General features: G+C 34.1%; 1 pseudogene; it reads left to right on the forward strand.

The window, feature by feature from the left end:
* The first annotated feature begins 1,038 nt into the window (after positions 1–1,038).
* The window catches only part of LOC107687174 (meprin A subunit beta-like), an 18,405-nt pseudogene continuing 9,010 nt past the window's right edge, over positions 1,039–10,433 (forward strand).

Genomic DNA, 10,433 nt, shown 5'->3' on the forward strand with positions numbered 1-10,433 from the left:
CCCAGATTTAGTCCCTATTCCACCATGGGTGACTAAACCCCCAAGATTTAGTACTAGTTCAAGTTCATCAGATAATGACAAAAAAAACAATTGTGTAAGAATGATATATGGAAAAGCTCCCCTCAGTTTGCTAGTGTAAAGATGTAAATACATTTCCCGTTAATGATGGTATGTTTTGAATCCTGGTATATTAACATGCTAGATGTCCTGATGGTTGTATATACTGAATGATTAAAGAATAATCAAAAGGACGGTGTGTTGTGGAAATTTTAATGCTTGAGCTAAAAGCATCCTGATGCTCATTTGTGACCCTTGACCACAAAAACAGTCATAAGTAGCAAGGGTATATTTGTAACAATAGCCAACAATACATTGTATGGGTCAAAATTATCGATATTTTTAATGCCAAAAATCATTAGGATATTAAGTAAAGATCATGTTCCATGAAGATATTTTGTAAATTTCCTACCGTAAATATATCAAAACTTCATTTTTGATTGGTAATATGTATTGCTAAGGACTTCCTTTGTACAACTTTAAAGGTGATTTTCTCAATATTTCGATTTTTTTGCACCCTCAGATTCTAGATTTTCAAATAGTTGTATCTCGGCCAAATATTGTCCTATCATAACAAACCATACATCAATGTAAAGCTTATGATGTAAAATTCTCAATTTAAAAAAATTGACCCTCATGACTGATTGTGTGGTCCAGGGTCACATTTTTTGATGCTCATGTTGAAATGGTGCGAGACAAGTGCGAAACGAGAAATGTTGTTTTCTTTTACAACACCCTACACCCTAACTTCGAGGAGGATGCTTTGCATTAAATACTTAATCAACCCTAGTCTGAGGGACAATAGATACCCTAAAAGGAGACATATGTTGAGTATACATTATGATTGGATGAGATAGAAACATCCTGGTTTGATTGGGATATAAATACTGAGTCAAAGTGTTCCTCTTTGTCACACACTGTGCAGATGCTCTGTATGATTGTCTGACTTTCTTGCAAGAATAAACCCTGTTTTTTCTTATTCTACAATACTCTCTGAGTTATTGCCTCACAATAAGAGTTGGAAACATTTTTCCATAACAAGGTGAGTAAATCTTCAGCGAATTTTCATTTTAGGTGAACTGTTGCATTAAACTCCCATCTCTTAGCCAAATCATTATCAATAATTACTTTTATCATGTCTAATAATGTCAAGTTTACCATTAGTGTAATAAATCATAAACTATCGGATACAAGCTCGTATCATTGCAGACTAAGCTCTTTTGTTCTATAAATTGGTTAATACATAATGCACTGATGTTCTGAAGAGAGCGTCTCAGAGTGAAGTTCTCATGGCGTCTCTCCATGCATTGCTGATTCTGTGCGTATGTGCCACAGCCCTGTGTTTGGTGAGTGTAGAATTCAGATATTATAGAAACAAAAATGTTGTGATCATGTGTTGATTAATATTGTGCTAAAGCAAAACTAACACAGCTATTGTTATATTAAAATACAATGACCTTGTTCAAGACTGAATGAGTTTTATGATAGTTTGTGGTTATTTCATACAATATCAAAGCTTGCACTGTAGGTTGTTGTTGTAAATTGGTACCTTTGACACTTATCTCTCAAATGTTTTCTTTCAAAGCCAACATCTTCACTCACAGGTGAGTCATAACAATCACATCTTTTTTTTATATAAAAATATATTCAATAATCACAACTGTTTATTTTATTTATATTTATATAATATGTTCTGAATTTAACGTTTTTTTGTAGGCAATACAGAGATTGATGTGGATAATGGAAAAGACCAGGATATATTTGAAATAAATGAAGGTTTGTGGAAACATTAATATCATGTCTTAAATCTGTAGCATCATTTCTATAACAGTTTTGCATTAACTGCTGTCTCATTCAACAGCGGCAGGACTTGACCTGGTGGAAGGAGACATTTTGATAAATGAGGTCAGTGTTTTCTTAGAGCAAATTCTCATGCCACTTTCCACAAACAGGATACAAAGTAGGGCCTGAATCTCCGGGCCTGAAAAATAATAAAATCATTTTTTAGGACATTCTTAATCTTCAGAAAATTTCAACATTAACCTCAGGAGGTCAAACTAATGTGTAAATACAGTAAGATACACTAAACAACACAAAAAAACAAAATAAAAAATTTTTATTTAAATAAAATAAATCCATGTTTGGTTCATATTTAACAGGGAGAAGACCGAAACACTATTCTGGGTGAAAAGTATCGTTGGCCGACCACTGTACCATACGTCCTAGACAGCAGCCTTGGTCTGTGAATATATAATAATAACTGATTCAATTCCGTTGAATTTATGCTTTGACCTGTATCTGATATTCTAACTCTAACTTCATATTTGCTCCAAATTACTCACTCACTGTCCTCTCTTTTTTTTCTGTCTTTCTTTTCTGTTCTGTTTTTTTTATATATAGACATCAGTGCTAAGGTGTGATACTGAAAGTATTTGAGCAATTCAGACTCAAGACCTGTATTGACTTTAAACCCTGGGGTAGAGAGCCAAACTACATTTTCGTATTTAAAGGTGATGGGTAAGAAAACTTCAAAACACTACACACATTTAAACTCATCTTCACACATTGTGCAATAATCAAAATTCTATTCACATTTATGTCAATGGATGCCACTTTTTTTTTTTTTAAACAAAAACCTACCAAATGATTTGTAATCTTATTTTTAAAGTCCCCATGAAATCAAAATTGAAGTTTTTTTTGTTTTTCAGTATGAATATGTTATCTATAAGCTATAGTGTGCTCCAAAACAATGACACAATTTGCATTTAGAAGATATAATAATTCAAAACTTACAGTCTCTAACTTCCGTAAATATGGATCAACGATTTTTCAGCTTCTCATCAAACTTTCTGTCCAATCAAATGCTTTCTAGAATCTGAAGTGCCCCGCCCCCTAGACTACGCTCTAAAAAATGCTGGGTTAAAATCAACCCATCCTGGGTTATTTGGCAACCCAGCGCTGGGTAAATATTGGACAGAAAACCAATATTTAGTTATTTTGACCCAGCTGGTTGGGTTAAATGTTTTTTACCAAACATACCGGGTTATTTTATTTAAGTCAACTATTGTTTAAAAATTATTATATTGCTGGCTTAAAATGGGCTGGAAATTAAAAATCACACTCAGAATTACTATAGGCAACAGCAATAATCAAAAGATGAACATTTATTGTTAAGCAGGAACACATGGACAAAATACAAGACAAATTGAATTTATTTGGGTGAATACAGCATAGTTTACAATATTATATACATTTAAATTTAAACAAGCATTTTAGACATAAAAAGTAACATTTAAAAGTAGCATTTTAATTTAAGTGTATTCAACCGTTCTCTGTAATCGCTTTTTACAGAAATAGTGCTAATTCTCGTGCCGGTGTGTCGCCGAAATCTGATCTGGTGAAGGGCTACTGTTCGCGGGGGAACTGCGAGCTCCATAAACAAGCAGTAGGCCTACTGAGATTAAAGAACATATTTTAACGTCAAATTAAATTACACTCATTATTATAACTAATCAAATCTATTTATTTTATGCAAGGCAAAAGGCATTTCCATCATGTGAAGTGATCTGTAGTAGTAGTAGTGGTTGTAATGAAGATTCAATGACGTTGGGATCCATGTGCAGCTTTATTAACAAACAGTACGAGGAGTCAAACAGGCAAAGTTAAATCAACAGTATTCAAGGGCAATGTAGGCAAGGCAGAATCATAACCGGAGTCCTTGCAAAGGGTCGAGGCAGGCGGCAGACAGAGAATAGAACAAATCCAATAGACAGACAAGGTTAAAGAGGCAGGCAAAGAACAATCAGATGGGTATAAACAGACTTCGCACAGAGGTTAGGGTAGGCACTGATTAAATAGTCAGGATAATGATCAGCACCTGCGCAGGTAATCAGTCTCAGGTACGGGGTGATGGGAATTGAAGTCCGCAAGAACAGTTAGTAAGCACTCCGGTGACGGTTTCCTCTGGTGGTGATCAGAGGGAGCCACAGAGGCTTGATTCGTGACAGTGGTATTACATCAATTTTACAACCAAACAAGGTACATAATCACATTCCAAAATATAACCAATCATGTTCAGCCTTGTTTGAGCACTACCAAAAATAAAATTAAAATTAAATAGTCAAAATAAAATAAGCCAACCACAAATAAAATGCATCAAAAAGAAATTGAAATACAACAAAAGAGGCTTTTTTAATTAATTTATACAAATCCAAGAGAGAAGTCAACTTAAGGGCTTTCTTGTTTTTAACAAATTGTAAAAATGTGTATAAGAGTTTTACCTCATTCCACCATTTGATAAAGTTGGGTTTAGATTTAAACCATCTGCACTTGCGAATAAAAAAACTTCATAAAACATTACAAGAAATTAATAACAAATTCAAACTCTTTGTTTTCAAGACAAATACCAAACCTGATACCTTCACATTGAGGGGTGGAAATGTAACATTCCTTGAACATAACCAGTTTTGCACCTCTCTTCACAAAGGCTGCACCATATCACACAAAAAGAAAAACATGGTCTAAAGTTTAAGTACTTCTCTCACAAAAAAACACAATTATTTACATCAAAATTAAATTTCAGTCTTAAAAATTAGTTGGTAGAATAAATCTCATTTAGAATCTTGAAGCTAACCTCTTTAGCTTTAGGAGGGAAGGGGGAAAGACAGATATTATTTTCCAACCATAACGAAATCTTTAGGCACGCATTCCAGTCTAACTGGGTTAGGGTAAGCCTGTAAACTAAAATTTTGAATAAGTATATTCGTACATTTTTTCTCACAAAAATTATAACCTTCTATGGAAAGCTGCCTCAATTCTGGGGAAACTTGGAAGTTCAATGTATCTTACTTGACCATTAATCTTAAAGCAACTGGAATGGCTATAATCATTCTATTATAAATATTAACAGTACACTGCAGTTGGAATTTCAATAGCTCAAATCCCTTTGGATTTTCAATCCTCGAGAGAAAAAAAAAGAAAAAAAAAAGACTTTCTTCCTAACTTTATGTATCTATTATTCCAAACTGGAGTATTGTGAGGTGTGAAGTTATGCTTGAACAATAGTTTCCAATAAAGCAGCACTTGCTAATAGAAGTTTCACTGAACACTCAAAATCACAACGTAGAAAGAAACGTATTCCATCCACGTTTTTAAAGATTGCAGAGGGGACAATAAACCAAAAAGAGTGGTTATTACGAATTAATGATTTTCATACTTTTTAATCATGTTATCCTTTCTTATGTACTGACATTTATTTCTCCAAATAAATTTACATTTGTCTTATTTATCGCTTTAATATTTAATGTTGATATGGGTAAGGAGAAGGCTGGGTATACGAGTATGGACAAACTATCCATTTTAGACAAAAGAACTCTTCCAAAGATTGTAAGATCCCTCTGCAGCCATTGATTTAATATTGATTTACATTTATCTATGCAAATTAATATGCCATGTTATTGTTTGCCTATCCAACACAATATCATTATTATTTTTTAATCAATATAGATAATAGCTCTGCAACCATTATAAACAGTCATGGAGAGCTACCACAACCTTCATGAATTCCCCTTATAGTTGGGGAATATTTTGCAGGTTCCATGACCTAGAGCTAATTGATACCATTATATAACATTTAAATTCAATTTTTAAATCTTACTCCAAAACCAAAATGCTTCAAAAAAAAAAAAAGGATGCTCAACAGCATCAAATGCTTTATAGTAATCCAACTCACCACAATCAAGTAAATCTAATCTAACATTGTTATGGATTGACAAATGATCTAATATCTTCATCTTTTTTCTCTTCTATGCCTTTGATACGGAGGCACCACCTCATTCTATATCTTTCCTGTTCTCTAACCCTCTCCTTAAGATCACGATTCTTGCGAAGAAGATCATTTTGGATCTCCAAGTCCTTAACTCTTTTTTTGCACTCACTCACCTCTTCCGTGTTGAACTGAATCGCCTTCGTTAGGCTTGCAATCATGGCGCTGCTTTGTTTGGATTTTTCACTTAAATCCACCAGCTTCTCATGCACCCTCCTTTCCAGATTTAATATCGCCTCCAAAATGGTTTCATTAGCCATCTCCGCATTCTTTTTTATTTTGCTCCACTACTTTTGCTTCATCTTTCTTTTCAACATTGGGCAAGGAATCTTTCCCTTTGGGGTCTAGTTTTAGCTTGGCAGGTTCAATCAGTTTTTGTGAAGACATCTTGATGAACAACAGTGGGAATTACTTACTTCAAGCAAACTTTTGGGAACAACTGTCACAAGCTTTGAAAAAAAATCAGCTGCTTAACTCACCATCTTCGCACGGCCCTGTTCACATAGTAGTTTCTGTATGGTGGATGGCATGTAGTGCATAGGGTATAGGGAACAATTCAAACAGCGTACATATTATTCTATGAGTTGACGTAATTTGAGCTGAAACAGGAAGACAGGAATACATAGCGAGAAGCCTATGAAGCCTCCTTTTGAAATAGCCAGTAGCCTTTTGTTTATATCACAGCTTGGGTCAGAGCTGTTGAGTTCAGTAAAGGCACATTTGACAGCTTATGACAGCCACAGTCTAATAGATTTCCCATTTAGTTTCAATTTGAAACTGTTACTAAAGCAAAGCAGTGACTATAATGATGTTGAGGATGTGTAGTTTGAAAATTGTGACACTTCAAGGCACTTCAGTGGATCTTTAATCACTTAAATTTATTAAAGAATATTTTAGGCAAATAAGCATGTTAGACCCTTTCAAGCATGTGCAAAAATTGGGACTTTTATTGCACTGACTGTATCTAAGGGGGTGTATATTTATGCAAAAAGGAGAAATTCAGGTATGATGAAAAGGTCATGTTTTTATGTTCAATCAGATGTTACTCAAAGGTGGGGAATCGACAGATGGGGAAACAAGAGTTGTCAATTGGTGCAAACTGTGACAGTTTAGGAACAGTGGAGCACGAGTTTCTGCATGCGCTGGGTTTCTGGCACGAGCAGTCCAGATCTGACAGAGACGACTATGTTACCATCATGTGGGACCAGATTCAAGAGGGTAACTATTGAATTCTTAAATACTCGCATCAATAATAACATCATTCTGTCTTGCCAAACTCCTAAAATCTATATATTCCAATATTAAATACAAACTAATTTGTTCATTAACTGTTTCGCCATTTGTTTCTTACTTAGATGATAAGCACAACTTTAATTCATATGATGAAACTGTGTCAAGCTCTCTCGGTGTGCCCTATGATTATGGTTCAGTCATGCACTACAGTAAGACATCCTTCAGCAAAGGCAGTAAGCCAACCATTGTTACCAAAATACCAGAATTCTTGGATGTGATTGGTCAACGCATGGAGTTTAGTGACAGTGACCTGCTCAAGCTGAACCGGCTATACAATTGTAGTAAGTTTATGATTAAGCACTTTCTGTGGAAGACTCGACTGAATAATCCTCCATTATTTTTTGTATAAGTATATTGACATTAATCTGACTGATAAGATAAAGACTGCTTGCTCAACTAATACATTGCTTCTCTCACTCATCTTGTCCTAAACATTTTTCATAATTCTTCCAGCTACAGCCTCAACTTTTCTGGACTCTTGCCAGTTTGAGGAGCCAAATATCTGTGGTATGATCCAGGGTGATGGTGGAAATGCCAAATGGGCTCGTGTACAAAGAGTAAAGGGCGGTCCACAGATGGACTACACCAACCTGGGTCAACGTCAAGGTATGAACACCCCTAACCACAAAAGCAGGATTCAACCCAACACAACCCAACTGAGTTTTGCATTCATTTACAATGAAAATTGCCATTTTTGAGCCACAGGATCACTAGCAATAAAACTTCATGCAAGTGAGTTGAGAATTTCGCAATTGTTTTTATCCATTTATGCACCATCATGCTCAGTAGCCCTGCCCATTGTGAAACCTCATTTGTCCAAACTCCATATAAACGCAAATATATTTGGTTGTGATGCATCAAAAATCCAGACTCTTGTCACTGTGAGTCACATCAAGCAGGAGTGTTGTGTGGAAATTTAAACTTTTCCCACATAGCAAATATTATTTTTGCCAAGTTTACACCAACTGTAAAAGAAAAAGAAAAATCTGCTATTGCATTTCCATGACTTAACAAGAGGAATCAAAATATATAGAGAGAACTATAAAGAGAAATGCCAAACTTACAGTCACTCTCTCAGCAGCTATATTAGAAACTCCTTCGGAAATCACAGAACTTACCATTATTTGTATTTGTTTGCCAGGGTAATTTAACACAAAGTGTTATAAACATACATTATTTTATGATTATTTCAGGTCTTATCGCATCATACCTAGTTATGCCAAAGACTGTCTTAAATTTAAGCCCACCGGCAACTATAGTTGCCGCAGTTTATAGTTGTTACTTTCCTTTTGTAATTATTTTTCTAGATGTTATCCATGTTTTATTTCTCAATGACATGCAAGCAAACAACCAAATAAAGGATTTCAAGAAAAAAAATAAAAGTATTCACTTCCTTACTGTCACATGAGGCTGTCAAGTTCCTACCCCTACTTCCAGGAAGCATGGCGAAGGCAAAAGAAATTAAATTTTCATGTTACTAATAAGTATTTTTTGTTGACATATATATATATATATATATATATATATATATACGGCAACTATAGTAGCCGCAGTTTATAGTTGTCATTTTCCTTTTGTAAGTATTTTTATAGATGTTATCCACGTTTTATGTCTCAATGACATGCAAGCAAACAACCAAATAAAGGATTTAAAGAAACAAAAAAAGGTATTCACTTCCTTCCTGTCACATGAGGCTGTCAACTTCCTACCCCTACTTCCAGGAAGCATGGCGAAGGCAAACCCTCCCAAAGAAATGTAATTTTCATGTTACTATTAAGTATTTTTTGTTGACATATATATATCTACATAATCATGAAGGTCTCTAGAATCATCCAAACAAAACAAATCTTCCAGGAGATCTATAGTTTTTTTGTATACTTAGTCAAAAGTCCAAGCGGCAACTATAGTTACCGGTGGGCAAATGACTTGTAAGTACATATCATGGGGAAATGGGGTATACTGTGGTAATAGGCTAATAAATCAAGGTTATTGGTCTTGTTTTCTCAGAAAATTTCTTTCAGGTATACTTTTTTTTTATTATTATATATATGTAATATTTTCTTCATTCAATTTATTTTTATTTATTTATTTTCATTTAAATAACACACCTCTAAGAATGAAAATACCTGCACTTTCAATAATAAGTAAATAAATAAACAAACATATTAATAAATAAATAAACAAAATATATAAACAAATAAATATAATATACTATAATAACAAATATAATATATAAATAAATAAAATATTTAAATAATCATATATTTTAAAAAGAATATAATTCATTTCATGAATATCAAGGACTTTTGTCAGGGTTAATCCATTTGACCTAATCAATATGTGCCTATTCATAAAATATGTGATATTTTACATATTTACATAAAGTATAGTATGCAAATATGTTTATGTACATTTATAAAACTACTTGTACCTTCACTGCAGTATTCCTTGTAGGCTACTTATATTAAAACTGCGTACGTAAGGGAAAGTCCTCCCAAAAATGGAAATTGCATCATCATTGTGTCATCTTCAAATTGCAAACCTATGAGATTCTTTCTTCTGTTGAGCACAAAATATGTTTTGCAGAATGTTGGTAACCAAACAGGTAAATGCGTAATTTTCTTTCAGGTATACCTTTTTTATTATATAGATGTAATATTTTCTTCATTCTATTTATTTTTATTTATTTATTTTCATTTTTTTGATACACAATACCCTGTTGGGGCAACTTAATGGCTGCACTTTGTTCTGCACTATGTTCCACCACTTTAATACAAATGGATTTGTTGTGTTATCATATTCAAGAGATTATAAGCTAGATGCAACTTTTTTTGGGTTTGCATTGAATGTTCTTCGACTTTTATGCATGATAAATTTGTTTATGAATAAAGATTGATCTGTTGAAAGCAGTTATTTTGAGTTAGATGCCAAAAGCTCTCCAACTGACAACTGCATCATCGTGTGGGGTCTCTTTAATCCACAAAACACAATGCAGAAGAACCCCCATTACATTATATGTTTGCGGTGTCTCACGTGTTCGGCAACGTGAAGTTATAATTAGTGGCCGACTGATATATCGGCCAATATTTGAAATTTTTAGATATCGGCATCGGACGATAATTTTTTTCTGTTTGACCGATGTGTTGGAAGCGGGACTTTTATTTTGACGGTGCCGAGAACGGCTGCAGCAGCGCCTGAGCACACAGTGCTCACATTCTCCCTCTTGTTCGCTGTTGTCATTCAGTTCTGTCTAATATGG

This window comes from Sinocyclocheilus anshuiensis, unplaced genomic scaffold, assembly GCF_001515605.1.
Source record: "Sinocyclocheilus anshuiensis isolate Anshui unplaced genomic scaffold, SAMN03320099.WGS_v1.1 scaffold1355, whole genome shotgun sequence".
NCBI lineage: Eukaryota > Metazoa > Chordata > Actinopteri > Cypriniformes > Cyprinidae > Sinocyclocheilus > Sinocyclocheilus anshuiensis.